We start from the raw sequence: 21,218 nt of genomic DNA, 5'->3' as shown, positions 1-21,218 counted from the left end.
GCTCCATTGCATAGAGCTGTGGCTCAGTGTGGAGGTATTGGTAAGAAATCTGATTGTACCCTTGCTACATGTTGGACTGATGAATGTCACACCAGCTTTGAAACCCTGAAGGCTAAGCTAACAACAACAACTCCAGTGTTAGCCTATACAGATTTCACTCAACCGTTCATCTTGGAGATTGATCCCAGCCATGGTGGCCTGGGAGCAGTCCTCTCTCAAATGCAGGCAGGCAAGGTGAGACCGATTGCTTACGCCAGCTGAGGCTTGAGACCCACTGAGGGAAACATGGCAAATTACAGCTCCATGAAGCTTGAGTTTCTGGCCCTTAAGTGGGCCATGGCCGACAAGTTTAGAGAGTACCTATTGGGGAATAAGTGTATTGTATACACCGATAACAACCCTCTCAGCCATTTGGCCACTGCTAAATTGGCTGCCACTGAACAGAGGTGGGCTGCTCAGCTAGCCTCTTTTGATTTTGAGATTAAGTATTAAGATTTTGAGATTAAGTATTAAGTATCACATTACGCCCCATCACTCACCTCCTATTGAACAGGGGCTGTCTGAGGATGATGGCCCATTTGATTATGATCTGTTTTATGAACAGCCACCCCTAGTGGTGCTTCTACCTTACCGTCGAGTAGAGCACAGTTTCAAATTGCATCTCAGGAACCCGGGTTACCTTCTAAGCCTGCTGTATCCACTGAACCTTCTACATTTTTGACTGTTCCATCTGTCAGCGGTGCTGACCCTGTGGCCTTGCATCGCTCCAACCGTTCAACATTCTAATATGTACCGTCTCCCACGGCCAGCAGCAGATGTTCATCCTGGGGGCTCTCCTGCATCATTGTCAACTGTAACAGCTTTGTTTAGACCTTGGGACTGATGGCATTAGCTATGAATTGGCCATCGTCGGGACGACGATGCAAGAAGGGGGGGTAGAATGTAGTAGTATAGAAATGTCTATATATTTCTGTCAGGGTTTGTTTATCGATGAACTCAGGACGCACACACGGGACTAAAAGTTTGAGTTTTTATTGGAGGAAATATGCTGGGTGGTGAGTGATGAAGACCGAAGGTTCAGGACTGCAGAAGGTCAGGGATGTAGGTGATGGCAGGAGCTGACGGTCCGGAGAGAAAGAGTCCACACTCACTAAGTGCTGCTCGGCTAGCAGACCTCATAGCAACACCAGGACTCTGAGCAGAAGTTCTTCTGGGCGGCTAGTCAGGTTAGCAGTTATCAGGTGACACCAGGACACAGAACAGAGCTTCACCAGAGTAGCTTGACAGGTTAGCAGTTCTCAGGAGACATCTGGGCACAGAGCAGAGCTTCACCAGAGCAGCTTGACAGGTTAGCAGTTCTCAGGAGACACCAGGGCATGGAGCAGAGCCTTTCCGGAGCAGCTAGTCAGGTTAGCAGTTCACAGGAGACACCTGGACAAAGAGCAGAGCTTCTCCAGGAATGGACAGCAGAATACAAAGACTTAAAGAGGGACTGGCATGGAGTGGTGGATAGCAGAAGACAGCCCAGTGCTTAACTGAAGGCAGAGGGAGGTTTAAATAGAGCACTAAACAGGTGGAACAAGGGTCTTGCTAATTGACTGGTAAATTGTTAACAGGTGCATAGCCACGTTATTTAACTTATACGTCGGAAACTCACTTTGGTTGCATACAAAGCTTTTATGAAAGATTGTCACGTCCTGCTGGCATATTAGTTGTTATTTGGGCGTTTTACGCTTTGCTTTTGCTCAGTTTATTAGTAAATAAAGCCTTTCATGTTCATTTATAATAACAACGGAAGTACGTGTGCAGGAAGCAGCTAATGGCTATAAGCATCTGCCAGCGAACTGTGGAAACAATGAAGAAAGGTCCAAGATCCACTGAAAAAGAAACGTAAAAAAAAAAAAAATCATTCCAAGAGGCAAAAGATTGGAATTTCCCTGGGAATACAGTATGAACATTCATGTTCACTGAAGCGGAAGCTAAAGCTGCTGAGGGTTAGATATGACTGCAGAGTTTAAGTGTACCCAGCGCACACATTTCTCCTTGGCAGTCTTGACTTTCGGGAAATTAATGAAGAAAACATCATTCATATGCGGCCTATCAGCGTATCTCGAGTCGCTGTTGCACGTTCCATAACAACAATTTTTAAAAACCATGGTTAGGAGACGTCTTAGACTTGGAAAAAGCAGTCGTTTTACCGAGTAAAACCAAGGGTAACGTACAGCTCTTTTACAGCGAAAGCGCGGAGGACAATGCCTACAAAGTTTGCCCTACCGCGTACCACGTGATATGATGTCACGTTCTAAAAAAATTGCTCGCTCACGGAACGCCATTAACGTGTCTATTTGAAATAGCGGGGACATAGGCTATTTGAGATGTTGAAAATGTGACGGAGGTGCACTGTAAACTAAACTAAAACTAGTAAACTACCACACAGTTTCTGAACTTATGTTATGTCAGCTTTCAGCAAAGTCCTATACCTAGATAGCGAACATAGCAGTTCCCATTCAAGTTTAGTTCAGCTAATGTTAGCTAGCTGGCTAGCTAGCGAATTTATTCCGTGCCCAAGAGAGTGTTTCATCGGCATCACACACAAGTAATGATAATAAAAATAGTACACAATATATAATTACACAACGTGAAGATGCCAACGGTCATGCTTTTGTCGTCATAATTAGCTAACATGTCCACATGCTAGCGGATTTAGTGCCGACTGAGTAATTAAGAAGCATGATGGTAAATAAACCTAATGCTACTCAGCTTCAGTTTGATACTTGCCTTCTAGCTCCGTCCTTCCTCCAGCCTTGACATCGGGCATTAGCTGCTGTTCACTCGAAGATGACCAACGGGAACCGCCACGCAACGTTGTTGGGTTGACACCGGTTTAGTGTTAGCAAAGATTCTGGGATGTCTTCTTCTTCTTCTCAAACAGATCCTGTTGACCAACCCAAACAGGACCTGCGCTTTTCACAAATGAGTTGTCGCGTTGTTGTCATCACGTTGTTCCATTCAGGTGCTGTGAGACGTTATTGTTGTTTTTTGGTGTACGTGTGTGTGCAGGGAGACATTGTAGCATGTCTCCTGATTAAACGTTTTTTGTTCAAACATGCTGTAACATAATTCAAGACCTTTCGATTTACATTGTTTGGATTTATATATAAATAAATAATAGCCTACAGTGTGGCCCTGCAATGTTTCATACTTTCTATTACTTTTTATTCCTATAAATTACATCTTCACTAATTACCTCTGAATTGCTGAAAAGCAATTAGACACAGATAACACATATTAATGCTTTGTCATAAGATCTGTTCTGACAGAATGTAATGCTTTTAAGTGGTACGTCAAGGAAACAGATGAAAAGCATGTAGGCCTAGTTTATGTGGTTTTATCCTGGTATTGGCCTCTTTCACTTTCCCGTTTAGATGACCTTTTAAACTAAATGTTAAAATAATGTTAATACATGTTACCATCTAGGGAATAGGGCTTGGGATCCGCGTTGCATTGTGGGACGTGGCGGCCTTGTTGATGGCAACGCAACGTTAAAATACCTCTGACATAACGTTGTTGAACGAAGAGACGTAGAAGTAGAGTTGAGAAAGAATAGATAGAAAAAATATGTTAAAATCCCGAAAAGGATCTGAAATTTACCGAGACACATTAAATAGAGAAGCCAGGGACCGGTATGTTGACAAAATCAGCATTATTATGAAGTGCCGACGACAACTTGCTGCCGCTGTTTTGCATATCAGACGTCTTCGGCTACCTTGTTTGTGGTGTGAGCGCCTATACTTCAGAACAGTTCCAAAGCTACAAGTCCTTGGAGTCTCATGTGCAGTTCACGAATGGATGGGTTCAGGAGCGGCAGATCTTAAAGCCAGCAAACAGTGGGAACACAGTCATTCGTACAAAGGTAAGCTGTGCTCAGACAGGCTCTGGCACGTGCTAACCGTTAGTGCTAACAACCACTCACGCATGTAATGTACTTTTAACTAGCTGCTATGTGTTTCAAAGGTTTAGTTAGTAACGTTAACTGCCAACCCTCCCTAAACCCTCTGGGTTTCTCACGTATTTGAGCCTTTTCCCGCTGCCGTTTTAGTATTTATGTGCATGTATGTGGTGTTGCGGCTGAAGGAAAGAAACAATGTAGGCTATAAAATAAAACCGTGCATCTTTAACTTACCAGAATGAAAATGCAGGAAACACACTCTCATTGACATTGGGATACTGTGGAAAGTTATGATCGGTCATCTTAAAGCCGCGATCCAAGCGAGCCGACAACTCCGTGGTTGCGCCTCCAGGCAGGAAAGTGGTGGAAAGTTAACCCATTTTCTATGTTTTTCCCATGGCGATCATGTGTTGCGCTGTTACAGCCCACAACACAGCAACGGTTTACCATGGTTGAAATCAAGTTAAGGTAAAATTAATCAAATTAAAACATGGCTGAGAGAGGGAGTACAGTACGCGGTAGTCATAGGCAGTAGTCTGAGTAGCGGCGGCGGAGGCATTCAATATGGCGGCCACACAAAGTAATACGTCATGACGCCCAAGCCCTATACAGCCTGCAGGTTGATGATAAAGGGGAGACGTGACGAACGTTACCATATCAAAGATTGTAAGAGAACACAGAAATGGGAAAAAACAAAGGAGGAGAATGATAACAAGGTTAACATTTCAGCCTACAAACTTAATTAACACTTAAAAATCGAAGCATACTGTGGGCAAGAAATTACTGTAGAAAGAAGATATATGGAGTCCATCACGAACCATATTCCAACCAGTAGGTGGCACTAATGCTACTACAAGCCTGTTGCCAACCGCCAAAACCAGAAGAAGAAGAAAAAAACAAAAACAAACATTAGAATGGATGGGATATGTTCTGCCTAAATAGACGGACAGTTCAAAAGCATGATGAGCGAAATGCATGTAATATGAATGAAAACATGAGTGGATACATGTTACCCTGAGCTGCTCGGAGCGGGCATGAGAGGAGATCCGGCTGAAAGTTGCGCAGGGACGAAAGGGAGGATGGGCCTCTCAGCGCTGTGATCCGTGCCATCAGCTCATTTGCGCGTGCGCAAATAGAATAACTTCCGGTGGGAAATATTTTGTTTTTCTTACTTTTTTATTCCTTTTTATTTTTTCGAGGCAGGGGTTTCTTTTTGTATATCTTTGTATTAGCTGCAATAATGAATATTCTAAAAAATAAACAACAGAAATACATAAAAAATACATTGGTTTTTTTAATAGCAAAAATGTTTCCCAGTTGTGGTCAGGGAAATAAAAATATATAAAACATTTCTTAAAGTACATCAACCCCCAGCTATAAACACATATAGGAGTACAGAAACTTATTTGATTTTGAATTTTTTTTTAAGTTTTAATTTTTTTTTATCATTTATTTTATTTGCATATGTATGTATTTTGTGCTTAATAAATGTATTTTAATAAGGTATGCCTTCGCTTTGTGTGTGTTCTTTGTTCTATTCCCTGTTTTTTTTTGTAAAAAAAAACAAACAAAAAAAACAATGCAGCCACTATAATCACGAGGTCTTCTCTAGTATATGATGTGTACACCAGAGGGCGCTAATTTCTCAATCGATAATTTTAACTTTCTAATAAAATAAATGTTTAAAACAAGATTATTTGTATAACGAAATCCACCGTATAATTAAGGATTAAATATTTTTTTCCAGTCCTGTTTGAAGAAGCAATAAAACTAACAGAGTGCATTCAGACAATACAGATAAACGTTATGCAATCATAACTTCCCGGACTGGAGGATGCTGGAGCATATCCGATGATGACGTCAAGCAATACAATGGAGAGAATGTAAAACGATCAATTTCTTTCAGAAAAGTCTTCAATATTTTATTTACGAAATAGTTTAGCATTTTTTAATGATTTAAGTATAGAAATAAGTATTTTCAGTACCGTAATTACATTATTTTTTTGGCGAACCGGAAGTTATTCTGTTTGCGCTTGCGCAAATGAGCGATGGTACGGATCGTGCTACCGGTACGGATCGGGTAGTGACAAGCACAGACATGAATACGTAGACGCCGCGTCCTCGGTTGAGAGGCGTGCCGACAGAGCGGCCATCTTAGGTCAGACCAAGCTGCAGTGAGAAAGAATACAAGTCAATTCAGGAAAATCTACTTTATGTTTTCAGACACTCTGAATCCGGTGAATTCTCCCCCGATTTCCAGATAAATCAACTGACTGAAAACGTCACCCCTTCAGGGGCTACATGGGACCAATTGATTGAATTAAAATATTGTCTAACTTAATAAATAATTTCGATTTTGTATTGAAAGTAAGCAAACTTCCAGAGCTCCGTCCCAGGAAGACTGCGCAGTCCAGGAAGCCCGACTTTTACTCCGCTTATGGGTGCGCAAATAAAAGGACAAAAGGAACTAGATCCTGGGGAATTACCTTCCATAAGGAAGATTTTATGATAGATAACCCTCATGCTTTACAGTTACAGCATAAACACGATATGTGCTAATGGGTAGCAGGGATGGAAGTAGAGAAAAGTACATTAAACACCAAAAACAAACAAAATGATCCTAAATTATTGGATAAACATGATTCGTGGGGGGGGGGGGGGGTAAAATATTATACAGTTTTTGCTATGATTTTGTAATGTATTTGATTCTAAGCTGCGTTATTGGGTTTTTTGTTGATTTTTTTCCACCCAGATTGCGGTTTGTATTATATAATTTTAAATGCTGTTATGGGCACCTTTGCTCTCAATTGTCTGTATATAGTTTTGCTCCTATGTAGATCAGTGCTGTTGTCTGTAGATCAGTGTCTGTGTATATAGCCTATATATACAGTATACATACAGTATATATACAGTATATATATATATATATATATATATATATATATATATATATATATATATATTGGAAGTAAGAGAGAGAGATTTATGTGTGTATAATTTGTGTGTATATTAGATTAGTATGTAACTGCAAAATATGTAATTGCGTGTACATTTTTCATCCAGTTTGACTTCAGTTTAAATAGTTTTGGTTCTGAATAAATATGTGTAATCTGTCTGAAAGGTCACGATCATTGTGAACATATGATTAAAATGAGATCTGAGCTGCCTCCTATTCATTTTGACAGCAGCTGTCTGATCTGTGGTCTGACCCAAGATGGCCGCCCTGTAGGCACGTCGGCCTAGCGGCCGGCAGCGTACAATGGGGCGTCTTCGTATATGATGTCTATGGTGACAAGCGCTACGAAGCGGAGCGGGACCGGAGCTGAGGTAGAGTTGGGATGGCATCTGCGTTACTTGGCGAGAAGCGGGGAATTTGCAAGGTCACTGTGCCAGGAATCGGAGCTGATGGAAAACAGAGGTTTGGTGACGGAATGAGACGCCACAGCGGAGGAAGGCCAACTAATAGAGCAAATCCAGGTCAGCTCTGGTTAAGATATGCTGGAGCGAATACAGAGATCAGAGAGGATGGATGTGCGGCTAGATGGCGTTCCTATGAGCAGCAGGATTTGAGGATAAGTTGTTATTGTCTTGAATCGGACATCTGATTCATAATCCGACATGATGCGATGCTGTTTGCGCTTGCTGGTTAGCAGGCTCATAGACATAATATAAGAGTAGACGCGTCATTGGGCGGGTTCTGCCTATGCTGCGATGCGTCCGAGCATCCGCCCATCTTAAATGTGGCAAATCTGCAGTTACTCAGTCACTTAAACAGTATCAGAGGGACTTTAATCTCTGAATATACTTTGTATTCGTAGTATTTTTTTTTGTAATATTACAAGTTTATTTTCGTATCCCTTTAGCTTCATTCTCCTGAAGAATAAAATTATTTAAAATAATATAACCTGGCTTTATTACTCCAGGAGTGAAATAATTATGCAAACTGTGATTATTCTGGAAATGTTCCCCCTTAATTCTCATAATAGGACGTTTTTATCATAACATTATCACTTTTGTGTTTGTTTATTTTTACTTTATTGACTTAGGACTTTTTTTCTCACATTATTAATTTTACCTCTTTAATACTCATCCAAAAAGTCTGTTCCTAAAGGTTCACATGTGACACGGTTTTATGAAATAATGAAGACCACAATGTTTAGATTTAACAAATTGATCCTTATATTCATAGCACATACACACACAAATTGATCCTTATATTCATAACACATACAGTGTATGTCATACACACACAAATATACATATATATGTGTGTGTGTGTGTGTGTATATATATATATATATATATATATATATATATATATATATATATATATATATATATATACAGCCTGTGTTACCACTCTGCAGCTTTAGTGTGTCCAGTTTTGCAACATGGTGCAGCCTTATTTTATAGAAGGCAGATACAAGTAGTGAAATCAGCCAGAATACATTTCCATGCAGCACAGGAATGAGGCATCTTTTCTGATTCACGTTCACAATAACAGAACTCAACTTTTTTGTGCCACATACAATATGGCGGTGACGTTGACGTGCGAACCTGCGCCTTATGACGCGTCTACGTATATATCTCTGTGAGCAGGCTGAGACGTGGATTTGAAGTTGCTTTTAAGATGGGCGCGAGATGCTGATTGTGCTTCATGGAGGTGCGGTTCGTAGCCGATTGGCTCACGTCAGAGGCGGATTGGCCTCTGATTGGATGGAGGCAGGCGATGAGTTTTTTCAATTGAACTTCCGCTTTACTTCATATTATATTATATTAGTCGCCATCTGGCTTTCTTACAGTTGTGTGGTACTGACAGTGGATGATGACATGTGTGTTTATATCTGCTCATTGCGCTCATTGCTGGGGTTCTATCAAAACACCACCTCAACTGGCTCCTCCCAACGTGGATCTCAAATAGTCATCCACTGTCAAGCACACAAAATCTCGGGAAGCTCTAATGATTTATCAGGGGGATACAGCCTTATAAGTGTCCTCGTGGGTACCATTAATCCAAATTGTAATGTAATCCAATGGGGTTTTGGTATGTTGAGAAAGATCATTCATATCAAGCTAATTAGATCATGGATGTGTGATTTAGAGCAAAACATTTGGAAACTGCGTGCTATGAAAATCTGCTGCTGAACCACGACCCCACTGTCAAGCCAATTGTTACTGTTCAGATAAGGATTTAGCGTCTGTCATAAAGTTGGTAGTTGAACCCGAATTCAGCCGTACACAGAGTTTAGAAAGGTTTATTGAAAAGTCTATATTGATGGTGACAGAGGCAGGTGAGAGGTGAGCAGATAAAGGCAGGCCGGTGCGGATCTGAGGAGCGGTTCAGGTGAGGAAGTCCTGAGGATTATGCGATCTGGCAGACCAAGCATAGAAACTCACCGGAGGGCCAGAAGCGCAGCAGCACGGAGCCATGGGAGACTTGGACAGCTGAGGCATCAGATCGCTGAGAGCGCAGGAAAAAAGTTGATGGCCATGTATAGTGGGACGGGAAGAGAGAGAGATTCCGGCTGCGAAGAGCTGACTGAGGAGGGTTTAAGTATGCCGGTGAACAGGTGGACAGAGTCAACTTAATTAGGAACCACAGGTGATGGCTGGAGGTAACTGGGCTGGAAGAATACTGGCTAAGGGGGAGCAGAAGTCCAGAAAAAGGTGCACCATGACAGCATCATCTTATGTTGAACATACTTAGCTTGAAAGTTTTGACCAGTGAAATTGGCAACTTCCTGTTTTAAGTGGACAGCCAGAAAACTCATTGCGGGCGGAAGCTGTGAAGAGTTCAGCTCGGAGTCGAATGAGAAGAAAGAGGGTAAGACTTTATTTGGTGACTATTTTTTAGGTGCATTGACAGATGTGTTGTGTTCATACGCAGTGCATCCCATCACACAGTACTGATTCATTGTTTTTTTATACAGCTGCTGGAATCGAGACAGAGTGTGCTAACAGATGACGAGGTGGAACTCTGGAAGTCCGCCACCGTAGACCTCATGTCTGACGAAGAAGATGGCGTTGTTGGCGGGGTCTCTGGATGGATTGTACGGACGCCGTCATTTCGTAGGCCGGATCTCTCTGAACTCTGTGTGAAGCTACAGTCGCGGTTAGAGGAAGTACAGAGCCACGCACAGTAGGCGTCCGCACAACGGACCTGCCTCGGAAAGAACGCCGCCAGTTACCTACAACCCCGAGGAGGCAAACGGACAGTTCACGGAGTTGTAGTTTTTGGATAATCCTCTACCCAGATCCTGCATTGTATATAGTTGTGTTTGTTTTAATAAAGGTCTTTCTTTGCATAAACATCTTTCTGGCAAATGTTCATTTCCTCTATAAATTCATTCATGTCCTTGAGGGTGCCTAATAATAGTGTAGTAGCCTACATAGGATAACATGAATATACAGCATATGAATATATATATATATATATATATATATATATATATATATATATATATATATATATATATATATATACACACACACATTGTTATTGGGGATCTGCCAACCAATCACGAGTGATTTAACTTGTTTGAAAGTTGTGGTTTCATCCAATACTGAGTAAGGACGTTCAAGCCAGGCCTGGCCGGCCGCAGTTTCACTGCATTCATAAGCTAATTAGGGTGATTAGCACTCTGAAAGCTCTCCACATACGTCATTGTCCGGTTCCGACAATTTGTGGCACTGATAAATGGCGACAAGCACGGGTTGCAAATTGTCGTCAACTGACGAAAATGAGGGAGATCTCTGGTCGTTTACGGGGACGAAAATCACACTTTTCATGCAGTGTTAAACACTCAGTTATGGCTTTGACGTCATCTTCATACGGGTGCAAGAATGGAGCCTGAGTACAGTCTCAGTATGTGGCCTCACAGCTTTTTTATCATATAGTAAAAGGTTTATTATACTATAAACAAAATTATGGTCTGACTTTTCAAGAAGAAGTTTTGCATTACCAAAAATCAAAGATTTTGTTTCTTGTAGAGCAGTTGAAAAACTACTGAAACATTGTAAGTGTAGCATAAAGTGAGGTGTAGTTAAGATCTCCAGAAATTGCAACAAACACATTTGAGTGTTGTGTCAGTAGCTTAGTAAATGCTGAGCTAATGACATCACAAACAGAGTCAGCAACTACTGATTAATGTATATTATAAAAATAATTTGGGTGAACTCGAAAATTTACAGCTAGCAGTTAATCCTTGCCACCACTGCTAGCTTGCAGTGGTGGCAAGGAAAGGCATTTAAGAGGGCAAATAAGTTGCCATTAAGATAATTAGGTTTGATAATAAATGGGTTCATCTAACCAGTAACTATGAATGGTAAAAAGGTTTGTATAATAATTAATTGTCTGTAAATAAAAGGGGCCTAAACAATTCCTAATTGTGCCAAGGTTTTAAAACTTAGGAGCACAAGAGCACTTGTGACTCAGTTAAGTTTGGTTTAAACCACAAGAATTGAGCCAGCCTTCCAAAAAAAAAAACAAAAAAAAAAAACATTTAACTGTTACACTTCCTGTTTTGCCATATGTATACTGGAACCATATTTACCATCTGTCATGGTTTAAGTTTTGTCTGGCTTCTTTGTTATTTTGTAGTTCACTTAGCTCTCCCTAGCTCAGCTTTAGTCACACCTCTGGACACTAATTAGTTTTCATTCCCGTCACCTGTCAGGCTGCAATTACCCCTGATCTGTTGCCACCTGTGTTCACCTCTTTATAAGACTCACCTCATTCTGTTCTCGTCGCCGGTCCATAGTGTTCACTCGCGCTCCGTCTCTGCCAGAATCCTTGTCAGCTCAGTTTTTGTTACAGTCAGCCAATAGACTTTCCGTCACCTTTGTTTTTGTTTCAGTCTCAGCCTAGATCCAGCTCAGCTTTGTTCCCACTCCTGTTCTCTTCTCCTGGTGAGCTGTTCCGGTCTCAAGTCCATGACTCTGATGTTCTGGTCTCCAAGTCCTCAGCTCAGATGTTCCGTCCTGGTCGCTCGTCTTCGGCTCCAGAGTTCCTCCCGGTCAGTCTCTCCACACGCCTCCTGCCGGCCAGCTTCTGCACCCTACACCTCCGTCTGTTGAAAGACTCTGGGTTCATCATCATCCATCTTCAACAATATGCAATAAACTAATTCCTAAGAACTAGCTCTGTGTGTGCGTGCTGTGTCCGGGTTCATCCAAGACAAATATCATGACACCATCTAATTGTTCTTCTCCAGAATATGTTTGCATTTATCTTGTATTTCAATTCTTGCTGGAACTTTGAAATCTCTTTATTTCTACATTGCTTTATAAGTGGCATGTGATAGTGGATTAATGGAGACCTAGAAACTTTATTTTCTTCACCTACGGCATTTTGGAAGGTGTATAAATCTTTCAGGATTAAAGCCTTTGAAGCTGTAAACCATTTGCGAGATGCAGGATTTAATAGTGATGAAAACCTACTCACAATGCAAGCAATTTGCTTACTTTTGCCAATGCCCTCATCAAAATGGGAAAAATAACATAAAAACACAGCTATTTTGGGTGTGCCAGGATGACTCATAGCAAATCAACCAAGACAAAACATGGATACAAGAAAAGTTTTTAAATAATCAGTCAGTTAAAATAAAGATAATTTCTACCCACACAAATACAAGTTGATGCGCACAACTTGAGTTTGTTGCCTCAAGTTGTGCGCATCTGGTCCCCTGATGCATGAAAGAAACACATACACTATGCTGCCTTCACACTCGTGTGAACTTGCCTGCCATCCTTTTCTAAATTCATAAATTATAATATGATTTTTGCCCAATCTCTGCAGTTATAAATTCCCTTCAGCGTAACTGTGAAGGCTTTCTACAAGGTTCAGAAGTGTTTTTTATATTTGCACATTGTTGAAAAAGTGCATCTGCAAGGTCAGATACTGATGTTGGAGAGAAGGCCTGTGCCCGTTTTCACAAAGAATCCTAAGACTGAAAGTAGAGCTTAGTGACATCATTTTAGGAAAAACCTAAGAATTTCTGAAATTATTATTATTATTTTTATTTTATTTATCTCAGTAAGATAAAGAATATTCACAAAGCACCCTAGGCCTTAAGGGAGCTCCTCAGTTGAAAAAAAGTTGGGAGTAGTGAGTACTTTTAGCGGGCCTAGGCAAGTAAGTAAGGTAACGTAAGTTTATTTATATAGCACTTTCAGTGACAAGATGATTCAAAGTGCTGTACATGAGCAGAAAAACATTACAGACAGGAAAAACAAAGGAATAGGCTAAGAAAATCCTTGACTGGACTTATTTCATACATTAAGAAACATACACAAATACTTAATTGTTTCTATATATATAATAAGAAATAATCTACTAATAATCAGCTAAGTATGACAAACATATCTTTCATAAAAACTTTTTATGCAACCAGTGAGCTACTGACATACACATTTAAAAAGAAGTTAAATAACGTGGCAATGCACCTTTAAAGGTAGCAATTTTTCCGGATATGCTACTAAGAAACGCCAAAGTCCCTTTTTGAATAACTGCGCATGCACAAGACTGTCTTACTTGCTCTTTTGCTCCTTAGGGGGATCGCATCAAAAAAAAAATCGCTCAAATCCACTCCGGTCTTATTTCTTTCTTCTGAGGCCTTCCTCTTCTTCTCATAAACTTGTAAGACAGTTTGCTTCTTGCGACTCTCAGCAAGTATAAAGTAAGAGCAGTGGCACTACACTGAACGGCTAACACTGAAGCTAACTGGAAGCATAAACACTAGAAGTGCGCATGCACAGCCAGTAAGAGGAAACTAACAAGGAACATGCACACACACTGGCATTCCGTGAGCCCGTCACAACAATTGGCATGTGGGAAAACCAATAGATAAGGGTATACCCCCAGAAGTCAAGGGACAGACGGGGGCGTGGGTAGGGCAAAACATCTGACGACAATGGTGGTCCCGCAGGGATTGGTAAGAGTTTTTACAGGCCTGTGGCTCTCATAGAGGTCTAATTTTTTCATTCACTTTTCTGAATACATAATGTATTGACTACTATTAGGATGGAAGAACCATTTCACCCAGTATAACAAAATTTGTTTCTGACCACGATTACCAACTATAGCTCTAACTCTTGGTTTTCTTTAGTGTTAGATATCCTTCCCTGTGTTTCTTTCTCTGCTCCGACTCTGTCATGTGGCTTTCAAAATCGTATGTGTATTTGGTTCTGCGAAAGCCTCACATATCATGACAGGTGCTAATGTGAAACAGTTTTCTCGGACTTCCCTCTTTCAACTCAACAGTATTGGCAAAATTAGAAATATCATGTCCAAAACTGATGCAGAAAACACTAGCTATTGTATTTATTGCATTAAGGCTTGACCACTGTAATTCTTTACCATCCGAAAATCCATAAAACTCCTTTAAAAGCCTTCTGCTTGTCAAAAATCCATTAGCAAGAGTTTTGATGAAACCTAAGAATAAAGTTTATATTTCTCCTTCAGTTGTTTAATGTTACATCTTGCTAAATTACGGAGGGACTGCTGCAAAGTCAGTGACTGGATGCAGTTGGATGGATTCTTTAGACAATTTGTTTAATTATCAGTTAACACAATAAAATGGACATCACTGCATTGTTTTATAACTCGGTTTTCAATGGGGTGTATTTAATTTTGTGTGCTTGAAATGCCTTGAGGAAACATTTGTTGTGCATTGGTGCTATATAAATCGACCCAACCTTTCTTCAATGATAATGGAAGTAGTATGTATGCCTAGGTGCTAGATTTTAGCCACCCGTGTCCATGAAAGTGATTGAAACACCAGAATACAATGATTTGGAAGGGTTAAGGTTTGGCAATGTAATGTACCTTGTGGGTCAGGGCACTTTTGGGTTCCAATGATTGTTTTTTTCTCTAAATCCAGTCTCTCAGCGTTATTCGATTATTGCTGTGGTCTCTGATAAGTTTAATAACCCTTTTATCCTAGAACAAAAACCAAACAAATACAAGTTTAGACTCTTCTCGCAGAAAGAGGGCAGAGGAGCCAGAAACGTGAGGCCTGTTCCATCACAGTCTTGGGTCCCTCTGCGCTGGGCTACCTGTGTCTTTCTGCCTTTATTGTCAGACATCAAAGAAGAGACAGGAGGATTCAGGAGTTCACAACATGGGGGTTAAGAAACAAAATAAGGTACAAGGGGGGTTTTACAACATGGGGTTGGCACACAAAGAGGTGTAGGATTAACATAAACAGCAAGACATTCCTTGTCTGGGAGAAACATCTGTTTCTTGCTGTGTGACGTTAAAACAGTAGAACATTCCTGCAAGCCAGCTCTTTAAACTAAATGCCTGTAACTTAATAAGAATAAAATGATTACATTCACATTTCTTTAACAGTCTCAACTGAGGCGAAATGAGTAAGTAAGACATATTTTTGAACAGTGAACCAACCTTGCAGTTTCTGTAAAGCCTGTTTTCAGCGAATATGCATGTAACTTGTCTTTAAAGATGTATTCAAGTAGTTTTAGGTCACCGTATTTTTTATTTTTTGTCAGATATTTTCTTTAGTTACTTTTCACATGCTTAATGATCCTCCTGTATCCAGAGATAAAAGTCAAAGCTGCTGGAGCATTTAGTAAAGTTTAAATTAAATATTGTTTTTGCCTTAACAACCCACATCATTAAGGTCCTGAAGATAGTTCCATTGGCCCACCCGATTAAGCAAACAAGCAACTACTGAGCCTTGAAGGATCAGTAGTTGTAGATGCCATCAAGATGCTAACACCTGCTTCAACAAAGCCACTGTCATTTAGATAAGATAGGCACCACTGAAGACTCAAGTGGAGGCCTTAACAATCACCTGGATCAGAAACTACCTGACAAACAGACCACAGTTTGTGAGACTTAAGAGTTGGGCGTCTAACCAGGTAGTCAGCAGCAGAGGAGTACCAGGTGAGACTGTACTCTCATCCTTCCTTTTCACTCTTTACAGCTCAGACTTCCAGTACAAGACAGACTCCTGTCATCTGCAGAAATTCTCAGATGACTCTGCAGTCGGATGCAACAGAGATGGACAGAAAGCTGAGTGCAGAGAGCTAGTGAACAGTTTTGTGACATGGTGTGGAAGCAATCATCTCATTCTGAATGTGGATAAAAACAAGGCAAATTATTGTATATTTCAGGAGAAATAGGAGAAGGTCCAAGTGGAGGTGGTGTAAAGGTAAAAATACCTCAGTGTTCACCTAGGCAACAAACTGGACTGGAGACGCAACTCTGAAGCTGTCTACAAGAAGGGACAGTGCAGATTGTACTTCCTGAGAAAGCATAGGTCCGTCAGGGTTTGCAGCAAGATGCTGCAGATCTTCTTCTATAAGTCTGTTGTGGAGAATGTGATCTCTTCTGCCATCATCTTTTGGGGTAACAGAATCAGAGCAATTGACTTCAGGGTCCTCACCAGGATTTTTTTTTAGCATAACGGTGTAAGAGTGGAGCGTTGCTTCATGAAGCTCAAAGGGGGCTGTTAAGATAAGATAAGATAAGATAGACTTTATTGATCTCACATTGGAGAAATTCACATGTCACATCGGCTCAGTAATCAGTAATCAGAAGAAGGTGCCAAAAGTAGGACAAGGTGCATCAGGTATATACAGTGTGTCCTCGTTTATACAGTGGATCAAAAAGAAGTAGATAAGAAAATAAGAATAAAAAATACAAAATAGAAATAAGGCAGAGGATATCTTATGTACATTCACGGTGACTTATATACATGTGTATCGACATATATTCAGGTGCAATAGCAGCAGAAGTCATATCTTTCAGGATTATTGCAGAATGTATTAAATAGAATTGCACATTAGATATTGCACGTAGGCTATTACAGTTACAGTTATAGTTAGTTGTGGTTACAGTTATAATTACAGTTATTGTTACAGTTATTGTGCAGCATTGTATAATCAGATTGCAGCAGGAATAAATGACCTGTGGTAGCGCTCCTTTTTACAAACAGGATGTCTAAGTCTTCATTAAGCTGTTCATAACCTAACAGCTAACGCTAGCTTATGTTGTTCAGGAGGTTTATAATTGTGCTGACGGACGGTCAGGAGCTTTTCTGACCTTTCTATGTTGCTCTCAAACAGCCGTGTTGTACTGACCATGAGCATAACAGTCTCATTCCGGTGTAATTTTGACATCTTTCAGTGCAATGGTCCGTTACATTAAAATGCGCTGGTGAGAACCCTGGACTGAAAGTAACCTAAAAAGATTAAAGAAGGTTGTGAAAATGACTATGCAGAAAAGGATTCTTCATAGCATGAAAAAACATTATGAGTGTCCCACCCTGTACAATATTTTCAACAGACTATCATCCATCATGATCCTTCCTGCCTGTAGCCAGCAGCATCTAAAACAACTCGGTGAAGAAACCTGTATAATATAAGCTACACCACCATTTAATTTTGGGATTAATAAAGTGTTTTTGAATTGAATTGAATTTGAGTGAAGGAGAAACAACTGTGCAAACAAAATTAGAAACAATAGAACTACAGTGTAAAAAAATATTCAGTAAAAAACATTTTACTGAATAAATATATAATAAAACAGACACTTGCATCTCACACTTTTGTAAATTCACTCATCATTTTAAATGTAGAAGTTTATGTTTGTTCATTTAAAAAGATACCTACTTGTAAAGTGTAATTTGATCATACCTGATGTCCATATGGAATATAGCCAGTTTTAAAACTCACAAAACACCCTTTACTAATGCATGATGCATTAGTAAAACAAGTCAAATCAAGTTTAAATCATCACCCCTCCATCATAATGCTTGACAGTTGTCTTTAAATATTTGAGTTTATATGTTGTGCTTGAGGATTTTGACAAATGCCTTGTTCTGTATCACTGTCCAAATATATTCTTATGTTATATGTGTCCAAACAGCTTTATCCTTTTCTAATGTTCATTTATGCTGTTGTCTTAAATTTTAGAATGGGGAGACTTTCACTCACAACTTTTCTGAACAACATATACTTGTTGAACAAGTGAACAAGCTGGTGAGAAGGTCCACTTCTCTCCTGGGCTGCACTCTGGACTCTGTGGAGAAAGTGGCCGAGAGGAGGGTGTTGTCCAAGCTTACATCCATCATGGACAACACCTTTCACCCCCTGCTCCAGACTGTAGTGGAGCTGAGCAGCTCCTTTAGTGACTTAGACACCCTGTCTGTAAAAAGGAGGTCATTCATTCCTGCTGCCATCAGACTTTACAATGCTGGACTATAACTACAATAACATGTGCCATAACTAATGTGCAATTACTATTTAATAACTAACGTGCAATTACTAATTAATTACCCTGTGCAATAACCTGTGCAATAATCCTGTTAAATAAGTGACTTCAGCTGTTGTAGTTATCTCACTACCTCACTGTTGTTCTTTACCTAGTACCACTTTAATGTACAACGTCAAATACATATGTATATAAGTCATCTTGAATGTACATAAGTCATCTTAAATCTCTGCTTTATTTCCTTTTTTTATTTTTTTATTTTTCCGATCCACTGTATATATGTGAATGCCTTATACACCTTTTCCTCCTTTTGGTACCTTCTTTTGATTATTGAGCCGATCTGACACGTGAATTTGTCCACTGTGAGATCAATAAAGTCTATCTTATCTTATCTTTAGTCTTTTTCTGTCATGTTTTTTTCTCCTATTTGCTAAAGTCCTTATATACCTGGTATGATTTGTTTCCCATAAGTAAGTTAAAGACAGCTTGTAGTTGTTGGTAACATAATGTTAACAATATAGTAAAGCCCCTATGAAATAATAAAAAAACATCTTGAAAGTACAACTTGGGGCTAAAAATTAATTTTAGCAGGAAGAAGGCATACTGTTTAAATAGGGACATAATGACACTATTAGATTAAAGAAGGCATTTAGGAATAATCATGTTTCCTTTTTTTCTATTCTATTTTTATCTGCTTAAACAAAAGACAGAGTATTATAGAAAATGACAAAACTGCTTCACATATGACATGAGAGAGAGAGAAAAAAACACTGATCTTAGCACAGGCCCTAAAAGCTCTTCAGATCAAACTCTTCTTTCATCTTCACTAACAATAATTATGGGCCAGTGAAAAAGATGGGAAACCCACCAGCTACACTTTGAAGTTATGCTCAATTTTCCATGCATTTCTGCTATTAAAGCATTGATGCTGCGGCATAAATACACTGAAAAGACATGTGAAACAACACATCTCATAATATTTAGTTCCATGTTCTATTTTGACTTGTTGAAACACAGGTACTCAGGTTATTTTGTCTAGCGCATACAGATGTGTGCTTCCAGCCCCATGCCCAATTGCATCTATGCTTAAGAGACTTATTTTTAAAGAAGAAAGGAAGAAGTTATTAAGTTGCATTGATGATTTCACAGAGTTGGCTAAATAAAGCTGTGTCATCAACAAATCAAAAGCTGGAACCCATTGGGCGCAGGAACCTCACAGGCGCAGAAACTCTGGAGTGCAGGATTCCTTGTCGACGCAGGACCCAAGTGGACGTGGGGAAGGCGTCAAAACCCATGAGCGCAGGACCCTCTGTAAGCACAGAAACCTTGAGAGCGCCGGAACCTTTGAGAGCGTCGGAACCAGACGAACCAGAGATGGGGCATCGCGAACAGCGATCCCGGCGAGACGAACCAGGGGCGAGGCGTCTTAGTACAGCAACCCAGGCGAGACGAACCAGAAGAGAGGCGTCGCAGAAACAGCGACCCAGGCGAGACAAACCAGAGGCGGGCGTCGCAACAGCGACCCCAGGGAGACGAACCCAGAGTCCTGCCAGCTCCTGCACCAAGCTCTATGTGTGACTGAGTTCATCCTTTGACCGGTTCAATCTGTCATGATTTGTCTTGGATGAACCCAGAACACAGCACACACACAGAGCTAGTTTCCAGAGTTTATTGAGGCGGCAAGAAGTGGATGATGAAAGCCAGAGTCATTTATCAGACAGATGTTGCAAGGATGCAGGAACTGGCAGACGGGAACCGACAGGAACAGGACCAGGGCACGAGCAGGAACAGGACAGGCATGATGTTCAGAGGACTGGAGATGGGTACTGGTAACCATGGACAAACTGAGGTGAGTTTATATGGTGGAGTGAGGAGGAGGAATGAGTCCATGGTGAATGCAGCCTGACAGGTGTTCCTAATCAGGACTGCACTGGAGACGGAACGAGAAATGTTCAGTATGCAGCCTTCAGGCTGCATCATGACAATAACTTAAATCAAACAACTTAAAATACATCTTAACTGTTAAAAATAAACATAATTTTTTTCCTAGAAATAACAGGCAGGTTCCAGGCAGACAGGATCAGGGAGGGCTTCGGCAGGCTCGGGAAACGGGAGGCAGATCAGGTCGGGCAACAGACAGGCTTGATATAATAACAGGCTGGAAGGTGCTCACCGTACGGCTAGAGACGTTCTGGCATTGGATACTGAAACCGACGGGGCTTATATGCAGCTGGAGACAGGTGGAGCCAGTAAAGGTTAATTGCAGAGAGGTGGAGACTGAGCAGGTGAGCAAACTGAGAAACGGATCAGCTCCAGTGCCCGGATCGTTACATGATTAAAGTCTGTTTTACTCTGTATTAGTCTCAAGTAACGTCACTACCTCATGAATAGATCTTTCTAAATATATCAACCTTGTCAGTGGTTTTCCTTTGTCAAATGTCGTTTCACTTGTCTTTAGTTTCACCTTTCGAACCTTGGCATCGGGGCTCTCTAGAGTCTCTACTACAAGAGCTAGCTTCCATTTACATTTTGAAGCTTGTAGGATCACAATATCATTGATGTGCAGGTTTCGTGAAACTTTCTGCCATTTCTGACGCTGTTAGAGATTTAGCAGATATTCTCGTTTCCATCTTTGCCAAAACTCGTTTGATAGAAATTGTACTCTTCTCCATCTTTTGTTCAAGTGCAAATCCTCTCTGCAAAACTGTCCTGGAGGGGGAGAATAACTGAAGACTTCATTGTTAATATGTGATTGGGAGTTAAAGGCTCTGGACCCAAGGGATCATTAAGATACTACACACTTAAGGGTCTGCTGTTAATGATGGCCAAATTGTCTCGTAAAAGAGCGTTCTTAGACTAGTTGTATCAAGTCTGTTTGAGAATTTATCTAACATTGCTAGTTAGCAATGTTACAGTTGTTAATATGCTTTATACTGTTCAAATTTGCTGTTCCCAGATGCCTCCCATGTGGCTAGCTGATGGAACGTTCATTACAAACTCACAACCAATAGCTCTTTGTGGTTCTTGGTCCAT

Source organism: Fundulus heteroclitus, chromosome 21, assembly GCF_011125445.2.
Source record: "Fundulus heteroclitus isolate FHET01 chromosome 21, MU-UCD_Fhet_4.1, whole genome shotgun sequence".
Lineage (NCBI taxonomy): Eukaryota > Metazoa > Chordata > Actinopteri > Cyprinodontiformes > Fundulidae > Fundulus > Fundulus heteroclitus.
This window is presented reverse-complemented; position numbering follows the sequence as displayed.